The sequence below is a fragment of the Silene latifolia genome, chromosome 1, assembly GCF_048544455.1.
Source record: "Silene latifolia isolate original U9 population chromosome 1, ASM4854445v1, whole genome shotgun sequence".
Taxonomy (NCBI): domain Eukaryota; kingdom Viridiplantae; phylum Streptophyta; class Magnoliopsida; order Caryophyllales; family Caryophyllaceae; genus Silene; species Silene latifolia.
The window spans coordinates 85,765,693-85,788,491 of NC_133526.1; the positions used below are offsets into that span (position 1 = coordinate 85,765,693).

Genomic DNA, 22,799 nt, shown 5'->3' on the forward strand with positions numbered 1-22,799 from the left:
TTAAAGGATACAAACAAATTTCCAAGTCAAACGAGGAAATCAAAATAGTTCTAAAATCTCAAAATACAACATGAAAATAAAGACAAAGCAATATAAAGCCAAGCTTTCATAGATCTAGCACCATGGGTGGCTATATCTAGCTTCCCTCAAGATCTTCTAGACTTGCTTTTCTTTGCCCTTGTCCTTGCTAGGACGCCCTAATTACAATAAAAAGGGTAATCATCACAACTTGTATCAAAATACCAAATTTAAGATCGAAACATAAAAGATAGGGATAGTTATTTACCTACTGGAATAACCTTTCCAGCTTTAATATCGCCAAGATATTTTGAACAATTTCTCTTCTAATGCCCAACACCATTACAATAGTGGCACTTGTCCCCGGATGGGGCACTGTTCTTGGGCTTGGAGGAGCTAGCTTCACAAGCCTTTCCTTTGTTCTTGTAGGGAGTTTTCTTCTTTCCCTTATTGCCACTTTTCTTGAAATTCCCTTTGCTCTTACGATTAACGTTGAGCACATCCTTGGTGGTGCTAACACTTAGCGTCATGTCCCTCTCGGCTTGCACAAGCATTTTGAGCTACTCATCAAGGGAAACTTTCTTATTTTGCATATTAAAATTCACCCTGAATTGAACATATGCCTTAACTTTGTTTAAGGAGTGAAGAATTCAATCAATGACGAGTTCCTCGGGAATCTCTACTTTTTGCAATTTTAAGGTCTCAACATGCTCCATCAACTTGAGCACATGAGGGCTAACTTTTTGGCCCTCCTTAATGTTGAGATCAAAGAATGCGGATGCCGCTTCATATTGAATGATCCTCGGAGTTTGTGAAAACATGGTCACAAGCTTCGTATAGATCTCATAGGCGGTGCTAATCTTTATAGCACTCCATTGGAGTTCAGCCTCCATGGCGAAGATCAACACATTTTTGATCGTGGCCGACTCCTTTTGGTAAACCTCATAGGCTTGCCTAGCGGCGGTGGTAGACCTAGCATTAGGTTCGGCGGGAGAGGCCTCGGTAAGGTAACGAAGCTCGTAGTCACCCTCCGCGGCCAAGCGAAGTTGCGCGTCCCAATCAGCAAAATTGGACCCACTCTTTTCTAACTTACAACGATCCATGAAGGATCGGAGCCATGAAACATTGGTGAGAGTGTTGGAGCTAGTGGTTGCGGATGTGATTGGAGTTGCCATTGCAATTGAGAAAACAATTTCGACTACAAAATAGGAAGTGAAGGAATCAATAAACATCTATCGTTTTAATAATACTTGTAAACATTTTAAACAAGTTTTAAGCGTTTATATAGTGACCTCAACCCAACTATTATAAATGATTCCGAGATCCAAATTCATATTAATTCGGGCACGGTGAGCCGATTCATCCCTTATCAATATAACTCGGTGGATTAACTCTTTAATCGATTCTACTTCTAGAACTTTCTGTCGATAAAAATTACTTTAATATTTATCTTTAGCCCGGAACACATGCGACTACGGTCACGAATACTTCCGTTGAGCTTAATCCAAATTTCGATTTAATAATTTATTACCCACTTATCCAACGTAACAAGTTTAGCACCCCGGTGAGCCGAGCCTACTTCCTTATGAAATTGGGATTCATGGTTTCTACTATTTGGTAAGGCTAATTCTCAATTATTATTTAGTGAGAGGTCTTGTCAATTTATTATCAATCACGTTTTAAATGAACTAAAGCGGTGAATTACGATAATTATAATTGATACGGTCGATGACTCGATATGAAATGCATGTACGTGTTGTTATGGCGATTTCGCAATGCATGCAACATATTAAAATAAATGCAAAGCAATAATAATAAATTCCTAGTATGGCTGATGTGACCATAATTGGCGCATATTTAGCCCCCGAATTAGCCTTGTTCCCATGCTTTTTAGTGCTTATTTGCGTCATTTCTTATCTTTAGTTCTTTGTTTTGCATATTCTTTGAGATTTTGATCCCTTGGTAGGAAAGGAGTAAGAATCTTGCATTTTCATGGCAAAACGAGACTAAATTGATCGAATTCAATGACCAAGCATCAAGGAGAGACAAGATTAGAAGGCCTTTGTACATATTATAGTAGAAGAGCAAAGTTGAGAAAGGATCCTTGAGTCCCCAAGGAAATCCCCAAGGAATTTATGAAGAAAAGGGAAGAAAAGAAGAAGATTTGTTGCTGACTGACAATCCGAGCGGATTGTCACCAATCCGTCCGTCCCGCAGCAGCACAATCCGAGCGGCTTTGCCTTAATCCGCCCGGATTCCACCTCCACAATCCGCCCGGATTCCCTTGAATCCGCTCGGATTCCAACGCCAGAATCCGCCCGTCCCGACCTTATTCCGCCCGGATTCCAGCACAGCACGGATTGTCTTCTCCAAGCTACGAAGAAAGAAGCCCTTCTCTCGAAAAATACCGGCTCCTCCTTGCTCAATCTAAAAAGTGTAATTACTAGTTTAGCCCTTAGTTAACCCTAATGCATCCTCCCTAATTTCCACTATAAATACCCCATTAGTCTAATTAGAGGAGCATGTTCTTCTTATCAATAATTAGTGTAGTTAATATCAATCAAATCTCTCTTTAATATTGTAATCAAGTATTAATCAAGTTTTAATCCAAGTTTTAGTTCTTTAATCTCTCTTTTGTTCATCCTTTATTTTGGGTAATTGAAGATTATTTGGGTTATTATTGGGAGATTGACAACCTCTCAATCAAGCATTCAAGTACTTCTTTATCTTTGCTTTATTATTGGAATCATTAGTAGGTATAATCTCTTAATCCCTTTTTAATTATTGTTAATTACTTTCATTTATTCATCATATTTCATTTTGTTGGTATGATTGACAACCTTGCTAGCATGATCAACATGATAATGAGTGAGTAGTCTCTTAGTTAGGGTTAATGGGTGAGTAGGGGAAACCAACATGGGGAATGATTCATGCTTAAATTAATATGCTTTCATGTTTTATTTGCTTTCTTGTTTTGATCTCAACTCATGCACATGTTATATTTGATGAAATGCTAAGCCTACGAATCCTTGCATTTACTATCATCTTCTATCTTTTCAATGAGACTTGTAAGACATAACCCAACTCGAGTCTCATTAGACCATGCATGTTGTTGAGTAGGGAAGATTAAGTCGACTTGTAGGTGTTGTACAATCTAATCGATTCGGCTCCGGGACCCAAACTTTCCTAGGATTGTAAGATATAACCCAACTCAATCCATCACAACAATAATTGCTTGCTTATAATTTGAGAACATGTTTGTATGATCATATCCCATGATTCCCCTATGATCCCATGACACCCTAGTGCCTTTAATCAATTGTTTACACCCCTTTAATTCATCTTGCTTGTTTATTTTCATTGCTATTTTAGTTTAGTAACCTTCTACATCAACCCAATTTGTGACACCCCTTAGACACCATTAGTTTCAATAGAAATCTCATTTCAACTCCCGTCCCTTGGGATCCGACCTTTACTTGCCTCTTTACTAATTGTAGAGTTGTTTGTGAAGTTATAAATTGTGTTTTGATTCGACCGTGACCCAACGACCACACCTTAATTTGTGAACACCTAGCGGGATCGCATCAAAAATGGCGCCGTTGCCGGGGACGGTGTTTGTTTGATTTAGATTTCTTTTTATTGTTATTAGTTGTGTCTTTCTTCTCCTTGAGGAAGTAAAACTCCTCAAGGTTTGTTCTAATTGTTTTCGAGTTGTTTGATATTTTGCATGTCTAGAAGGTTACAAGGTGATTTGTTACCTTTTGACCGTGAAATCGAAAGAACCTTGACGAACAATAGGAGACTTGTTAGGAGGAATTTAAGAGGTATTAGTGAAGTTGTTCAACCCACTAGTGAGTTTGTCAATCCTTTCGCAATAGAAGGAGAAGAGAACCCATTACACAATACCCCACAAAATCCACCTACAATGCCTAAATTCTCGTCACACTCCACTCCCACCGAGGAGAATCGCAAAATGGTACTCCTACACCGCAACATCTAACCGGAAATTTTATTGCCAAGTCCGCCTTCATCCAATTAGTTGAGAGGAGCCAATTTGGGGGGATGCCTAGTGAGGACCCTCATTCTCATATGGAAACCTTTTGCGACTATTGTGATGCAATCTCTCAAACGGGCGTGACTCAAGACCAAATTAGATGGGTCTTATTTCCTTTTTCCTTAATCGGCACCGCGAAGCAATGGTTGAAGGGCCTTGATAAGGCCACCCTTGGAATAGATTCTTGGAAGAAGTTGGCTCTAGCTTTCTACAAAAAATTCTACCCACCGGAAAAGACTAACATGCTAAGAGCTCAAATTACGGGTTTTAAGCAAAGGGATGAAGAGTCTTTGTATGAAGCTTGGGAGCGTTTTAAGGGAATTTGTCGCTCATGTCCTCACCATGGACTTAGCGAATGGTTTTTGGTACAACAATTTTGGAATGGTTTATGTGAAGATTCTAGGAACATTCTCAATATGGGATCAAATGGAATGTTCACCGAAGTTGATGACAATCAAACATAGAACAAGATTGAGGAAATGGCGGTCCATAACTCACAATATAGTAGACCTCGCAAGGCTACTAGAGGAGGAAAGCATGAAGTGGACTCCGTTACTCAATTGGGTGCTCAACTTAGTGCTCACATTGACACAATCAACTTGAAGTTTGAACAAGCTATGGCTAGACTTGAGGAAAACTCAAAATCATCAAAGCATCATGTTAATGCCATGACGGCATCCTCATCAATCCCAAGTGGGATATGTGAGAATTGTGGAACTTTGGGACATGACCAAGGTGAATGTAGGGGAACAAATGAACAAGTGAATGCTTTCCAAGCATACAAGAGTGGTACCCCTTATTCCAACTTTTACAATGAAAACACCAAATTCTATCCAAATCTCTCATACAAAAGCCAAAATGTTCAAAACCCTCAAACAACATACACTCCACCACCCATGAGAAACCAAAATCAAAGACCCTTTTACAATCAAAACCAAGGTTACCAAAATCAAAATCCATACAATCACCAAAATGACCAAGGTTTTGATGTCCAAAAAGCGGTCCTCCAAATGCAAAAGAATCAACAAGAATTTTTCACTCAAATGCAAAAACATAGCCAAGCAAAGGAAACCACCATCAACAACATTCTAGCTCACACAAAGATGTTGGAAACACAATTGACTCAACTAGCATCTTCAAGCTCACAAAGACAAAAGGGGCAATTACCACCTCAAAGCAATCCCCCTAGACATGAAACGGTTAGTGTCATTCACTTGAGAAGTGGTACAAGGTATGAAGCACCGAAGAAGCAAGTTGAGAATGAAGTTGTGGAAGCTAGTGAAAAGGAAGAAATTGTGCAAAACTCTAAAGATGGAGAATCATCAAAAGAAGAAAGTTCAAAGAAAAATGAAGACAAGGCCAAGGAGAAGGAGCCCATTGTGATTAGACTCCCTTTTCCAAGTCGTCAAGCCAAGCCCAAATTTGATGATCAACTTGGAAAGTTCATGGAAATTGTGAAGAATTTGGAAGTCTCAATTCCTTTCACGGAATTAATCAATCACGTGCCGGCCTATGCGAAATACATGAAAGATATCCTCACAAAGAAGAAGTCGATCCGGAAGCTTGAGACTATCGCCTTCACTAAGGTGAGTAGTGCAATACTTCAATGGAGTTCACTTCCAAAGTTAAAGGATCCGGGAAGCTTTTCAATACCGTGTACCATTGGCGACACGACGATCAACAAAGCCTTATGTGATCTAGGGGCTAGTGTGAGTGTCATGCCGTACTCGGTGAGTAAAAGGTTGGGGATGGGAGAGCTTAAATGCACCAACATCACACTCCAAATGGCCGATAGATCGACGAAGACACCGTTAGGGATATGGGAAGATGTCCCCGTGCGAATTGGGAAGTTTTTCATCCCGGTGGACTTTGTCATTGTTGATATGGAGGAAGATTCCAACATTCCAATCATCCTAGGAAGACCTTTCCTACATACCGCGGGTGCGGTGATTGATGTGAAACATGGTGAGCTCACTCTAGAAGTGGGAGATAAAAGCATAACTTTTAATCTTGACAAAACTATGAGAGCTCCTCGTTTGCATGAACCATGTTTCATGATTGATCATTATAGCCGAAAGGAAGAGAGGAAGAAATCGGAACTCCAATGGAAGAAGAAAATTGAAGATGCTCCATTCAAAGAGCAAGTGAATTGTGACAAGGAGAGCTTGCAAAGCTCATCAAAATCAACCAAGGAAGAAGAGGATGGCCTCATTGGCCAAGAGAAGAAATTGGGAGAGTTGTCTCCATCTAAGCAAGAGATTTTCAATGATCAACTTAATGAAGTTTGCGGTCTTTGGGACGACGAATTTGAAGGGATTTTTAATCCCTACATTGGACATGACATCGATCATGATCAACAAAAGGGCCAAGGTCTATTGAAGACCTCTACCAAGATAATGAACAAGCTTTTGATTACTTCTTCAAGGTGTTGAGCAACATCAACAACACCTTGAACATGCCCCCTTGACATCTCATCAAGAATGAGAGTTTGGTGGAGTCCTTCCTAAACCACCACTTGTAAATACTTCTAACTCCCTAACTTACATTTCAATTCTTGTATTGCATTTTTGTCATCTTTGGATTTTTATTTACTTTGATCAAAATAATTGTCATGTTTGAGAGAAGTGAGGGAGGGACTAACGATTTCAATTGATGTGTAGTGCTTAGTGTGGGGATGGCAATTGCCTAGGCTATCCATGCCTTAGTAGTGCCCCCACAATGACGAACACAAGACTTGAAGAAAGAATGGAAGAATGGTATGGGAAATGCTTTGTGCACGGATGGAACTGAATCCGTGTACACAGGGGAAGAATCCGAGCAGATTGAACAGAATCCGCCCGTCTTAAAGAATCCGAGCGTACTGCAGAAAAGACGCCCGTCCTGAACTGAGCTGAATTTTGAAATTTCTTGACTGTGACAGAATCCGAGTGGATTGAACAGAATCCGCCCGTCTTGAGGAATCCGCCCGTCTTGAAAGAAAGACGTCCGTCTTTACAGCTGAGGAAAACAAGCAAAATTTTCTGGACTGAAATCCATCCGTCTTCAGCCAAATCCGCCCGTCCCGTGTCAAGCAAATCCGAGCGTCTTCATCAGAATCCGCCCGTCTCTAGGCGAGTTTTGCAAAGCCCAGAAAGAGCAGAATCCGCACGGATTGGGCAGAATCCGCACGGATTGCCCCTGCAGATTCGAAAATTTCGGTCTCTTTAAAACCCCTCCCACCTTCATTCATTCATTCATTCATTCATTCATAAACACTACCCACAACATCAAAACCCTCATCCTCTCCATCACAAAAACAAAAACCCTCAACAACATTCACCAAAAACAAATCAAATCATCCTTCCAACAACAAATTGATCACTCCTCCTTCAACAAAAATCAAAACCAAGCACAAAATCTTCAACCTTTGAATCGATTTTTGATTTCATAAAGGCAAAACCTTTCACCTTCAAATCGATTTGGGCATACTACAAATTGAAGATTTTTCATTCTTTTCTTGGTTAGTTCATCAATGGCAAGGACTAAGGGAGCAACAAAGGCAACAAAGGCACCAAAGGCTAAGGCACTCTCACAAAGGCAAAAGGCTCTTCAAACAAAGAAAGCATTGGCTATGGTGGTAGCAACACCAAACTTGGAAGTGCAACAACAACAACAACCTTCTATGGGAGCAACAACACCTTCTACTCCGGAAGTCGATCAACTTTTGCATTATCCGGAGGTAACTTTTATTTCCGATACCCATAGAAATACCTTTGTCAAGTTTGTTATGAAGTCATTACAATCCACCAAATTCATATGTGAAGATACCTTAGAAAAATTGGGTGTTCTTGAGCAAACTAGAGCCTTTTTCAATGCCATGGGGTTGAAGAAATTGTTTGAAACAAGGGAATTGACATACCCCTCCCTTACCTTGGAATTTTTGAGTTCTTTGAAAGTTACCAAAGTTGAGAATAGGGAGAATATCGAGTTTCGTCTAGCTAATGTTAGTAGACGCATTACCTTTAGGGAATTGAGTGAAATTTTGGGTCTTAGTGATGAACCAAGTTATTTTAAGAGTTATGGAAAGTATGACCCCGAACCTCTTTGGGAGGCAATCTCTGGGAAGAAATTTGAGGATTTTCATGCAAGTCGTGCTCTTTTGGTCCACCATTCGGGCATAAGAGTATGGCACAAGGTCGTGGGTAACACCATAATTGCTAGGAAAGATACCAGTCATTTCACAAAACTTGATTTTATTCTCCTTGAATCGGCTTTGAATATCGGAAGAGTACACACCAAGCCTTACAATTCTTTGAGGCTCTTGGTAGATAGATGGCTCAATATTGATTGTGGGAAGAAGGGCACGACCGTTATTGTCAATGACGGCCTAGTCACTATCCTAGCCAAGCACTTTGATCCTAACTTCAATAAGGATAACAAGTACAAAGCAAAGGAGGGTGGCCATCTTGTTGATATGAATACTATGATTCACAAGTTCAAGTGGGTTGCCCATAACCCCCTTGACACTAAGTATGGATGGCTCACTAGTGAAGCTAGATCGTTCACCTTGCCTTCAAAGATTTGTCGTCTAAGTGTCCACCGGACCAATTATCTACTTCCCCTTTCCAAAGAGGCCGAGTATATCATTCAACAACAAAAGGGTGATCTTGAAATGCCCTCCTCTTCCATTGTCATACCACCTTACCCCTTTAAGTATGAAGAATTCAAGCCGGAAGGAGTTGAAGTTGGGAAAGACTATGTGACTCTTCTCATGCAAGCAATGCACAAGCAAGCCTTTGATGATCGGAAAAATGCCTACTTTGCTCAATATCCACCCCTCCTACATTTAGCTAGGCAAGGACTACTTGATCCATCTTGTCGTTTGCCTAGTTGGGCGGATAGAGAAGTCCTATTTCCGGGTGCATCTAGGGTCGTTTTGGGTGACAATGAGGTTGTTGGAAATGATGAAGAAGTTGATGATAATATTGATGAAGAAGAAAGTGAAGGAGACAAGGATGGTGAAGATGATGATGAGGAAGATGAGGAAGAAAGTGAAGAAGCAAATGACAAGGAAAGTGGCAATGTGGCCACTTCTAATGAGGGAAGTGATGGTGATAGCATGATGGAAGATTAGCAAGCCTTGGAGACTCCTACCCTCTCATGGTTTGTCTATTTCTCTCTTTGTATTTTATATAATTTTGATCATTGTTGGAGTAGTCCTAGCCCCATTAGAGGACTCACACCTCGGTACCATTGAGGTGTTCTCACTTTATTGTTCCCATTTGCAAAATCCAAAATGACAAATTAGTTTCATGCATAGCATAGTGTGTGCATGAACTACACCCATCCTTGGACATTAGCAATAGTGTCTCACTCGGTTTGGGGAAGTTAATGCATACACAACGGGAGGTAATCTAAATTATCCTCTCCGTCATAACAAAAACCATGCATCATGTAGTGTAGCTTAGTGTAGATTGCATTTAGTATAGAAATCATGCATCATCTTTGCATAATTTCCATCATTTTGGCCATTGAGGACAATGCCCATATTAGTGTGGGGATGGGAATTCTAACATTTAACTCTTATTCAAAAATCCCAAAAAAATTGAAAAATCTCAAAAATCATAAAAATTTGAAAATTGAAAACCCAAAAAACATGTTTATTTCCTTTTGTATATATTGTCTTGTATATATTGTGTTTGTTCTATCTTTGTTCACATTGATCGACTACGCCACATCCGAGACATGACGATATTGAAGACCGCATGGTATGATCTTTCCAATTTCCTTTTTCCTCTTTATGTTAATGACTATGTGACTTTATTTTGATTGATGCGGTAAAAACAATGTGAACTTAGGACTTGCATTTAGTTTATATGTCATATTAGTTGGTAGAATCATTTGCATTATGATGTATATGTTAGTTGCATCATGGCATGTAGTTTGCATGTTAGAAAAATTTTGTGAAACTGTCTACTTGGGAAGCTTAACAAGTGTATATAGGCCCAAGTAGATGCCTTTTGTTCTTAAGACTTTGCTTGTTAGAATACTTGTAAAACACCCTAGGATGTGTCATGCTAGTATCCTTTGACCTATGGATTAAGGCCTAGTCAAGAGTACCTTGTGGTGTGATAACTCCTTGGCTACCGTTTATTCCAAGGTGCCCCTTGAAACCATGCATCCTTCCATCCATCCATCCATCATCCATGTTCTACCATATTTTTGTCAACAAAAGGGAATGGGCACAAAAAGAAATCAATTTGAGTTCAATGAAATGAAAAGTGAAAGAAAGTTTGCAAAAATGCATCAAATGAAAAGAGAAGCAAAAATAGAACTCCTAAGCTTCAAATACAAGGCACCCTCGTTACAAATTGGGGTGACTTTGAAAATGTTCAAAAGAAAATGCAAAAAGTTGAAAAATTGTCAAGTGTTGAAAAGCCAAAAATCAAAAGAAATGGCAAAAAGAAAGTGTTCTCAAATGTTATATGCCACAAGAAATTGGGGGGAAAAACAACAACAAAGCAAACTCCCAAAATGAAACTCAATTACTATCGATCCCTTTTCCATCTAATCCATTTTTGTGCATGGTAGAGAGGGGACGACCCTTCTTCTTGTCTAGGCAAGAGGGGGAATTCCGCGATCCTCCAGTGTTTCTAACACCATAGGGAGTCTACTCTTGACAAAAGCATTTAACGATTGAGGACAAAAGTACCCTAGCTTGACACAATTTGGAGGTGATTTATTGGTATCCTTCTAGGCTTAGTAGTTTGAAGAAATTGCATCTATGAAGGAGTGTGTACCCTTGAATTGCTTCCCTTGTAGATAATTTCCGCCACTTAGATGAGGAGAGTGGCTATTCTTTTTGTAGATGCATCCTTTATGTGATTTTATGTGCTTAATGTTTGGATGTGTCGCCATTTTGGCAAGACCCACCTTGCCTTGCAAGAAGGCATCCTATCTCATGGTTGTCTTGTTGTGAGTTGAAGGGGCGGAGTGAGACCCGCTAATTGTCTCATATCGGCTATATTATTAGGATAGGTTAGTATTGGTCCTAGTCTTTGTCACCTCTTTACTCGGGACGAGCAAAGGTTCGGTTTGGGGATATTTGATGTGACCATAATTGGCGCATATTTAGCCCCCGAATTAGCCTTGTTCCCATGCTTTTTAGTGCTTATTTGGGTCATTTCTTATCTTTAGTTCTTTGTTTTGCATATTCTTTGAGATTTTGATCCCTTGGTAGGAAAGGAGTAAGAATCTTGCATTTTCATGGCAAAACGAGACTAAATTGATCGAATTCAATGACCAAGCATCAAGGAGAGACAAGATTAGAAGGCCTTTGTACATATTATAGTAGAAGAGCAAAGTTGAGAAAGGATCCTTGAGTCCCCAAGGAAATCCCCAAGGAATTTATGAAGAAAAGGGAAGAAAAGAAGAAGATTTGTTGCTGACTGACAATCCGAGCGGATTGTCACCAATCCGTCCGTCCCGCAGCAGCACAATCCGAGCGGCTTTGCCTTAATCCGCTCGGATTCCACCTCCACAATCCGCCCGGATTCCCTTGAATCCGCTCGGATTCCAACGCCAGAATCCGCCCGTCCCGACCTTATTCCGCCCGGATTCCAGCACAGCACGGATTGTCTTCTCCAAGCTACGAAGAAAGAAGCCCTTCTCTCGAAAAATACCGGCTCCTCCTTGCTCAATCTAAAAAGTGTAATTACTAGTTTAGCCCTTAGTTAACCCTAATGCATCCTCCCTAATTTCCACTATAAATACCCCATTAGTCTAATTAGAGGAACATGTTCTTCTTATCAATAATTAGTGTAGTTAATATCAATCAAATCTCTCTTTAATATTGTAATCAAGTATTAATCAAGTTTTAATCCAAGTTTTAGTTCTTTAATCTCTCTTTTGTTCATCCTTTATTTTGGGTAATTGAAGATTATTTGGGTTATTATTGGGCGATTGACAACCACTACTACAGATACAGGCTATAACAACGGTCAAAAACCGTTGTTATATAAAAAAGCGGACGTTGTTAAAGCGTCCGTTGTAGAAGGTTTTAACAACGGTTAGTGTTCTTAAGGAAACCGTTGTTAAAACTATTAACAACGGTTTTATGTATAAAAACCCGTTGTGGAAAGTGTGACTCAATTTTGGGGGGAAAGTTATAACAACGGGTTTTAATATACAAAACCGTTGTTATAACTAAAGACAACGGGTTGTTTTAAAATAACCGTTGTTGTTTGTTCTTAAAAAATAAAAATAAATTAAATTAAATATTACTAGATGCATGCATAATTACGGCCTGTTAGAATTCCGATGCATGCATTATTACTGACATCACTGTACATATGAACGGATAATATGGAATGAGAAGGGTTAGTAATAAGATTTGAAGCAGCATTATTGAGAGATATGATGATGATTATGGCACAACTTCCTAACATATATATTAATTAAAAAGCAACTCAACCCACACATTGCTTAGTATAAATACATTGCATATCTCAACTAACATTTCCATTATCTCAATATATTCATCTCCGAACCCTAACTGCTAAAACAAACTCTACTTAATCTTTCAAAACAAACTCAAAAAACTCCAACAAAATGAATGATTTCATCCTTAAGACTCTTACCATGATCGAGAACAACAACAACTTCATCCGCCGGTTCCTCCATATTGAGGAAAGTTTCAGGAGCTACCTTGCGGATGCTCGATCCGCACCAAAGCACGCCAAAGAAGATGGCTTGACGGAGCGGCGCGATTGCGGCTATATGACGATATAGCACTGCTTTGAACGGAACCTCCAAATAGCCAAGGAGGAGAGGACGGATACGATAGAGCAGAATAAGATCCTCTATGAAAATATAAGAATTGCATTTTTACATATGTAATTTTTTTTTAATTTATGTATTTATAAATATATATATATATATATATATATATATATATATATATATATATATATATATATATATATATATATATTAATTATGTTTATCTTACTTCTTCATCTTGCTTCTTCATTGTTTTACTAACTAATTATGCGAACAATACTTAAACAAATAACATAATGGTCGATACAAACACATACATGCAAAAGAAATAAATAGAAAAAGAAAATAATGACGATGAAACTAACAGTGACGGCGAGATTTACCTGATAAATACAGAACGTAATAGACGATGAAATCACAGTGACGGCGAGAAGATAAAGCGACGATGAGAAAGAGAGAAAGAGAGTGTGTATGTGTTTTGTGTTTGTTTGTCTGCTGTGTTTGTGTTTGTGTATTAAGGGTTGTGTTTTGTGGCTGCAGCAGACTTCTGTTTGTGTGGTTTATAGTATGGAAGGTATTGACAACGATTATTAAACAACAACCGTTGTGAAATATGTTTTAACAACGGTTGTAAAAAACACCCGTTGTTAAATAAGTTTTAACAACGGGTTTCAAAAATAACCGTTGTGATTACTTTTCACTAACTTTGCGCCAATTTTGCGCCAAATTATTAACAACGGTTGTGCATGTGTGACCCGTTGTTAAAACTAATAACAACGGTTTTTATAACCATACCCGTTGTAATTTATTTTAGTAAAATTCGCGCCATACATTCTACAACGTCTATTGTGATTTTCGTGAATAATCGTTGTTAAAGGGGCGTTGTAGTTGCCTGGATTTGTAGTAGTGAACCTCTCAATCAAGCATTCAAGTACTTCTTTTATCTTTGCTTTATTATTGGAATCATTAGTAGGTATAATTTCTTAATCCCTTTTTAATTATTGTTAATTACTTTCATTTATTCATCATGTTTCATTTTGTTGGTATGATTGACAACCTTGCTAGCATGATCAACATGATAATGAGTGAGTAGTCTCTTAGCTAGGGTTAATGGGTGATTAGGGGAAACCAACATGGGGAATGATTCATGCTTAAATTAATATGCTTTCATGTTTTATTTGCTTGCTTGTTTTGATCTCAACTCATGCACATGTTATATTTGATGAAATGCTAAGCCTATGAATCCTTGCATTTACTATCATCTTCTATCTTTTCAATGAGACTTGTAAGACATAACCCAACTCGAGTCTCATTAGACCATGCATGTTGTTGAGTAGGGAAGATTAAGTCGACTTGTAGGTGTTGTACAATCTAATCGATTCGGCTCCGGGACCCAAACTTTCCTAGGATTGTAAGATATAACCCAACTCAATCCATCACAACAATAATTGCTTGCTTATAATTTGAGAACATGTTTGTATGATCATATCCCATGATTCCCCTATGATCCCATGACACCCTAGTGCCTTTAATCAATTGTTTACACCCCTTTAATTCATCTTGCTTGTTTATTTTCATTGCTATTTTAGTTTAGTAACCTTCTACATCAACCCAATTTGTGACACCCCTTAGACACCATTAGTTTCAATAGAAATCTCATTTCAACTCCCGTCCCTTGGGATCCGACCTTTACTTGCCTCTTTACTAATTGTAGAGTTGTTTGTGAAGTTATAAATTGTGTTTTGATTCGACCGTGACCCAACGACCACATCTTAATTTGTGAACACCTAGCGGGATCGCATCAATGGCCTTCCTAAAATAGAAAATAAAATAATCTATTACATATTCGGAAACCAACTCCTTTGGTCCCTTGAATCTTCAAGTGGCACGCCTCCCAAGAACACCGTCTTCGTCGGAACACCTTTCCGAATGGCACCGTCTTGAAGAAATTCCATGATTACAAATAATAACAAAAATACAAAGCTATTCCTATTACATTTGTAATATGAAAAAATAGTAAAAATAAAAGTGATACGGGATCACATTAAATTACAACCGAATCAATATTCCCTTTCATTACGGGTAATATCGATTAAAACTAAGGCCATACTAGATAAAATTACATAATTCAAAATTATATAAATAAAAGACATTCAACAATTGAATATGCAGTATTATAATATGTGTCTATCATGCCAAATTATGTGCCAAATCGCCCTATTTAACTTATATCGTTTATATAACCCGGTTTTATGGAAATGCGTGATAATAACTTCTTAACATCACAAATCAATACTTAAATCAAATTTAAGCTCAAGTTAATTATCCTAACACTCTTAGGACTCAGAAATTAGTCATCACTCAATTTTTGACAATAATTCAACTTGATATAATTTTATGCTCATTTTGACCTTAAAATCATAACATTTATGAAATAAATCCAAATTAAATTACAATAATTTCAAAATTTGAATTTTAAATTTTTGAACATTCTGGAATAATTCCATGACACTCATAATGTCAAAAATCATGGTTAAAATTTTCGAATTAATTTTGAGAAAATATAGTTGCAATTTATCGGTTTTATCTCATAAAACATCTAAAGTATACAAAAATTAATCCAATCAATTTTACAAGTTTAGATCTAATAAGTAGGATACAACCTAAAATAATTTTCTCATGCCATGTAATTCGTTTTAGCTATTTATGCTAAAATAGTCACTATTTATACCTTTTTTACACTAAAAAATCATAAATCATGCTAAATGAAATCATTTCATTTCAAAATTAATACACAGTGTGTAAATCATGCATGTGACAACATATTAAAATCTCATGGCCTAGTTCGAAGTTTAACTATATTTAACCATTTTACCTCTTTTAATCCATTTTTATCTCATAAAAATCATAAATCATGCAATATTAATCAAATTAATACGAGATTTTACACACAATTTGTAAAACATCCATGTGAGGCCATATAAAATTTTTAAAGTCAGAAACTAAGTTTAACCAATTTTAGTCATTTAACCACCATTTATGCTATTTTTATCACATAAAAATCATTAATCATGAAATATTAATCACATTAATATGAAATTTTACATAAAATACATAAAATATTCATGTGAGGTTATACTAAAAAATCACGGCCAGTAGTGAAGGTTAACTTATTTTAGTGAATAAAAGTTCATTTTACTCATAAAAGTGTAATTATTTCACTAAAAATCATTAAAATGAGCAATAAAATACCATAAATCATAAAAATGACCTAAAAATAATTTAGGACCAGAATATATAACATGCATCATTATTTCGTGACTTACTCTTATAAATCAAAAATTTTTAATTTTATATGTTAACATTTTAACTCGGAAAAGTAATAACCGATTATGCATGCAACATCCTATGCTCTGATACCAATTGTTAGGTTCATATACCTATTATTAGACTCTTCTAATAGTGAACTAATAAACTTCTTAATATGTGTTCTTTAAATCTAGTGCATGCATAACAAAATAAGAGATTAATAAGGAAAACAATGTCTCTTACATTGTTGTATGGCTCGAAAAATGGGCACAAATAAGGTCACCTTCCTTATTTGTTCTTGAGCTATAATGTGTTGGATGATCCTCCAAAATCCCAATGTAGAGTTCCTCCTTTGATTGCACCCAAGACTAATCCCTTAAACTAGTATATTAATTAACCAGATTAATATAGTAGTACTCTTAAAATAATTCTAATAATATACTTATTACTACACTAGTAATCTTATATTGTGATTAGAATTTATGATGAACAATTTATTGTATTTTCTAAAACAAGTTTAGAAGAAGAATGAGAGAATAGAAGAACAAGATGCATGCAAATGAATGTGTGAGTTAGAGTAATGAAAAATGAGAACAAATTCTCATTATATGGGGGAAGAGGCCGGCTAGCATAAGGCCAAAGAGAGCATCTTCCCTTTTTCTTTTACTCTTATCAAAGTGTAGGTTGTGTAAGCTAGATACACTAGGTTCTATTATTTATATTTTATCACATAAAATAAAATAACGACAACCCACTACTATTCCCTCCATTTCGGTCCACTTAATAAAATGGACTACCATTTTATTTTGTCAATTTGTCATTTGTCATACAATATGTCACATGTAGTATGTTACATGTTATTAATTAATTTAATGCATATTTATCAAATAAATATCATTTTATAAATTAATTAAATCACATACAACAAATTGACTAGTGATTCTTGATCAGATAAATAAAATGGGTCATATAATTATAATTTACAACATATTGTAATTATAATTAACCATTCATTCTTATCTCAATTGTTTCACAAACAATAATCAATTTTAGTAATAAAGTATTTTCATTACTAAAATAAATCTTATTTAATCCAATTACAATAAGATATAAATATTCTCTCTCACAAATGAATTGTTCAATTTTAAGGAATTGATTAAATTGTATCGTCATACAATTAATCAATTTGTCTATTAAGGGAATTGTCCTTTAGGTGTGACCTTAAGGGATCAACTGATCACCACCGTCAAACGACAGTAATGTCTAACTCTAGTTAGCTGATCATTACTGATAAATGTTGATCAGTTGACTATATAAATGAATCATCCCTTACGTATTCTTAATATGAGATTTAAACATGTGATCGCACTATTGTTGAGGACACATATTCCAACAATAGTAGCCCATCTATAACATTGAGCTATAATCTCAAAGTTATACGGCTTTACCTATAACTTTATCACGACCCCAAAGTTGTACCAAATCAGCTATAACATTGAGCCATAATCTCAAGGTTATATCAGTTCAGCCATAACTTTAGGTCTTCTCATAAATACCCACCAAGCCGGCACTAGGATTTCCATGGGGAACCCTAGCCGCACGCCCAAAACACCCAAACGGAGCATAGGCAAGATACGTTATGCAATTTAAAAAATAAAACATATACGTAAACACACAAACACAATTAAACATGAAAATAAAAAATCAAACACGTTCTAATTACAAAAGTCAATTATTAAATCATGTTAATTACATCAATTGGCATAAACACAATTAAAAGAAAACACCTAGTTACCTTTTCAGCAATTAATGAAAACCTTCATAAAGAATACGACCAACAAAGTCTTGTCTCCAACACGTGTCAACATCCCGAAAAGCGACACAAAATAAAAGCACAGACCGAAACCCTTGAAAACGCCGTGAAAGGCTATTCTTCTTCTTCATCCATTAAAATAGGAGACCTTAAAGGTAGGTCCAAAAGTCCATACAAATAATCCCCATAAAAATATTTGGAGATAAATACGTTGTAAGGATAAGAGCAAGGATTGTGAAAATATAATTTTCTTTTGAATTGGGAAGAAGGAAAGATATTCAACAATGGAGTCAAGGGAGAAAAGAGAACAAAAGAGAGAAAAAGGAGGAAAGTGGCGTGCGGCACACCTCACGTAGCAAAACAAATAGATTGACCTAGTTGCTTGTTAGGTTAATTTCTATTTATAAGGTGATTAACTAATGGGCTTTGGGTCCTTTAGCTCATACAATGGATTATCTGATTACATATCAAGTTGGACCATAATAAAACGTTAGGAGAGCTTATATAAGAAAAGTAATTATTAAATTAAAATATTCAATTGTGCACGAACATTTTAACCTATTCAAGGTAGGTTAAAATAAGAAATAATAAAATAGAAAACGAAGACGATAAATATAAATATTTCCAAAATACATCCATAAACTCCGAAATTATTAATTTAATAACATACTTTTATAATAAAATATTATTATAAAATACGGGGTGTTACAAGATCAGTGAAGAAACTACTAAAATGGAAGTGTGTTTAAGATAAAAATAATTTTTTTTCCAAATCAGGTTAACAAGTTGAGTTATTACTCGTTGAGATTCATTCAGGTTCATATATTATTTGGTTATATTGAATTCAATTCAATTTTACTTTGATTAGGATTAAATCGGGTTTCATGTACTATTCAGGTTATTCATATCAGGTGTTTGATCGGTCACCAATTCAAATACTTTCGGTCATTTTTCGGTTTTGACTTTATTTTGCCATGACTAGGACTTGCCACATCGATAAAACGAGTTTCTCACTTGATTTATTTTGCCAAGACTAGGACTTGCCACCTTAAGTCGGGTCGGGTCATATTGGGTTCGGGTTATATCGGGCTAGCCTACTCGATGACCCGACCCGACATAACCTGTAATACCCCCATTTATTCAGGAGCCTTTAGCTAGGCTGTAACACCCTCATCTATCAAGGAGCCTTAACAAGACCTTCCCTAGCAGATACAGGCATTACCATCTCGGTTGCCCGAGGATTAGTATATATCACAACGTCAATGACAGAACTATTTAAAGTGTATTACAAGTTTAACTCAACTAAAAGAAAAGATACATCTGATAACGAACAACTATCAACTATGGTGATACTACTCCATGCCAGGACTCGGTGAAAGACTCGTCCCCCCAACGCACCCAGCTAAGCTTCACATATCAACACCTGCTAAGACTGACTACTCACCATAATGGATCATGGCAGACACATAACAAGAAGAAAGACAATCAATACCATACAATGTCAGTAACTTAAGAACAACAGACAACACAAGGTACAATACATACGCACCCATCTCCAACTCCAAGCATCCATCAATCATTTGACTAACCCGAGGGTAAAGTCCTGCCGGAATATCCATCGCAACAGATATTCCACACCGCCAGTGGGGGACCGCAACCTTTCCCACCTAAGCCCCGCTCAAAACCATAGAGCGAATAACACATGTCCATTAATGTGCACCTCCCCCTTGTGACGGGAACCACAAGGCCGAATTAAGGGCGTGAAGCCATTTGCAACGATGACTCCACTCATCCAGGGATGCACTCCGTACATGAACACAACATTACTATCACAATCAATAATGTTATGCACCACACATGACAATCAATCAACAGTACTGAGTAGGAAAAACCTACCTTTAGCAATCGGCATCAACACCGCATACATCCGTATGAAGACAAAGCAACCGCCATTAACACCTATCACAAACAGTAGGGAAAACCCTATTACTAACAACCATAACCACTACGAAACCTAATTATGATGATGATGACTTACCTATGCTCGGTATTCTGGCGACACGACCGCTACCCGACTCAAGTCTCAATCCCTATGGTGTCTCCAAGTGTAGAGGTGTGGATGTGGGGATTTGATTGTATATCCATGGGTTTGAAAATCGTTTAGAGTCGCCACCAAATTTAAGGAAATTTGGGAACCATTTTGAAAAACGAGATTTGAGTTCGTTGTTGAAAGTACGTGATGGGAAATTCGTTAATAAAACACCCACCCTGCCCGTTGCAATAACGGCATCTACTTAGGACTATGATGGCTAATTGGACAAGACTATGATTGTTGTATGAGAGTGCAAAACACCATTTTAAACCTATCATGTGATCTTGGTTTCTAAGCGTTTAATGGATTTAATCTACTTTGTCCAAGTGATTTAGCATGTGAGGTTGATTTAAACTATACTAACAAGCATTCACAAACAAGGCTTAGATGGGAGTGGGGGAGCCGTGTGGGGAGCTAGCTATTACAATCCAGACGATTCTCGTCGACTCGATTTGCAAACAATTGAATCAAAGATACAACTCGATCTAAATACAATTGCTAAACACGACACTTGACACACGACACAAACTAGATTACTTAGGCGTTGTAATTCGTGCCATATGGTGAGGCCACGGCTCATATGGACTTCGTCCTTGGCCTCATCATCGTTTTGCGCATCACTTCGATTTAGTTGATTAAATACTTCAATTTAACCAACTAAAACAAAGGTTTTGTAAAATTATTTTGACTCAAAATAATGGACTAACTTGACCCATATTTTAAAGTACAAATTACATTACTTGAAATACATTACAATAATTACAACGATTAAATAACAATAATAATTGAAATAAAACCTCAATATTTAAACAAAGCAAACAAAACCGATCCAAAATGGCACGAAGGCCGAGACAAAACATGGCCAAACACACAGTCTAAGGGGAGGTCAGTATTGACTATTCTAGTCATCGAGTATAATGAATCAGATGCTAAGCATGCGCAATTCAACTAGCGAGAAATCGTCATAAGAAAAGATGAATTCATTAAATTATTTAAAGAAATTCATTTAAAATCCTATGTCGGGTTTTGTATGACCTATGGATGTCTAATTCATTTAACATGCTTTCTACATATTAATTTGGTCAGTTATGATTTAACAACGATAAACGATAAAAATAAACAAACATGTATCATAAATCAACTAAACATGAGATTTAATCTTAACTATTTCATAATTAAAACCAAAACAAGTCATTAAACATGTGAATACGATCTAATTACTTCGTAATTAAAATTAAATAGGTGTAAATCATGTGAGAATGAAATAAGCTAACTAAAATTCATTTTAATTAATTTAGAACATGTTATCGTCATACAATTAACAAATCGTTTCATTCTATAATTTAAACATGATAATTATTCTATTTTTTTTTGATAAAATGTAAGTGTATTATATCAAAAAGAGAGGGTAACCATACATTTAGGATGGTCCAGATATTGATCTATTCGGGATCGTTCTAAAACATATAAGAATACGAGGCCAGCACAAAGCCCACCTATTTAACAAAACAAGCAGAACCGTCAAAACAAGACGGAGATACAACCCCTAAAAAACTCCGACAACAAATGGCGATAGAATTTCTTCTGTGAGAAACTCAATCATCAATCCAACATCTTCTCCTTCCGTTTTTGTCTCTCTTAATTAGATACAATATACCGTCGAAACCACATCTCATTGCTTACCTTCGAAATCAAGCATCCTCTCAACCTGACCTTCATCTCCTCCATTAGCAGATTAGCAAGTTTGCCGGGTCTTAGAAGAGTATGCTCATACCTGCACATGTTCCTTTGTTGCCATATATAATTGATGCAAGCATTGATAACAGCAAATATTATGTCTACCTTGATTTTCTGTCCTTTACTCCTCAAGCTCCAGTCAAGAATGTTGTGGGTAGGTAATAGAACTCCCATCCATCGACTTACTAGAGCAATAACCCTTTTGCTATACTCACATTCAAAAAAGAGATGGTCTATCGTCTCAGATCCATTACCGCAGACACAGCAGGTATCCTCTGATCTTATACCAATTTTACAAAGCTTATCCATGGTGTTCATATTCTGGTGATAAAAGATCCACGACATAAAGCTATGCTTAGGAATAGAGATTGAATTCCAGACCATTCTGTGCCAAGTTACTTTTGTCCCCTTATCCCTCAAATACTCATATCCTCTGGCTATAGAGTACTCCTGATTTGTGCTCCATTGATTATTCTGATATGCTTCTTTGAATATATCCTTAACTTGACATACTTTCCTCCAGTACCAGCTAGACGAGGTAGGGGGAATAAGCATGCCAGTCAATCCCTTTAATGTAGATCCGACTAACCCACTTGACCCAGAGATGGTCAGATTTAGAAGCAATCCACCATACCAATTTCTCTATCGCCACTTTATTCCATAAAGTATCGTCCTTGAGCCCAAGACCTCCATCCTTTTTAGGCTTACAGATTTTTTCCCATGAGACTAGGGGGTTTTAGTGTATTAAGTCCCCCCATCCCACAGAAAATTCCTACAGATGGCTTCTATTTTATGTATAATCCCATTTGGTAGGATGAACATAGAGGCCCAATACTTGTGAAGAGATTTTAATCCTGATCTGACGAGCACTAACCTGCCAGCATATGACAATTTTCTGGCACCAATAGTCCTAATCCCGTTAACCATCTTGTCAGTAAGGGGTTTACAGTCAACAACAGTAAGCCTGGTTGTTTTAATAGGCATCCCAAGATACTTGAATGGTAGAGAACCCTCCA

At 36.9% G+C, this 22,799-nt stretch overlaps 1 non-coding gene across 1 annotated transcript; it reads right to left on the reverse strand.

The window, feature by feature from the left end:
- Nucleotides 1–4,314: 4,314 nt before the first annotated feature.
- Nucleotides 4,315–4,421, reverse strand: LOC141617800 (small nucleolar RNA R71). The gene has a single exon (XR_012531213.1). It is a non-coding gene; the product is annotated as a small nucleolar RNA R71 (small nucleolar RNA).
- Nucleotides 4,422–22,799: the final 18,378 nt, after the last annotated feature.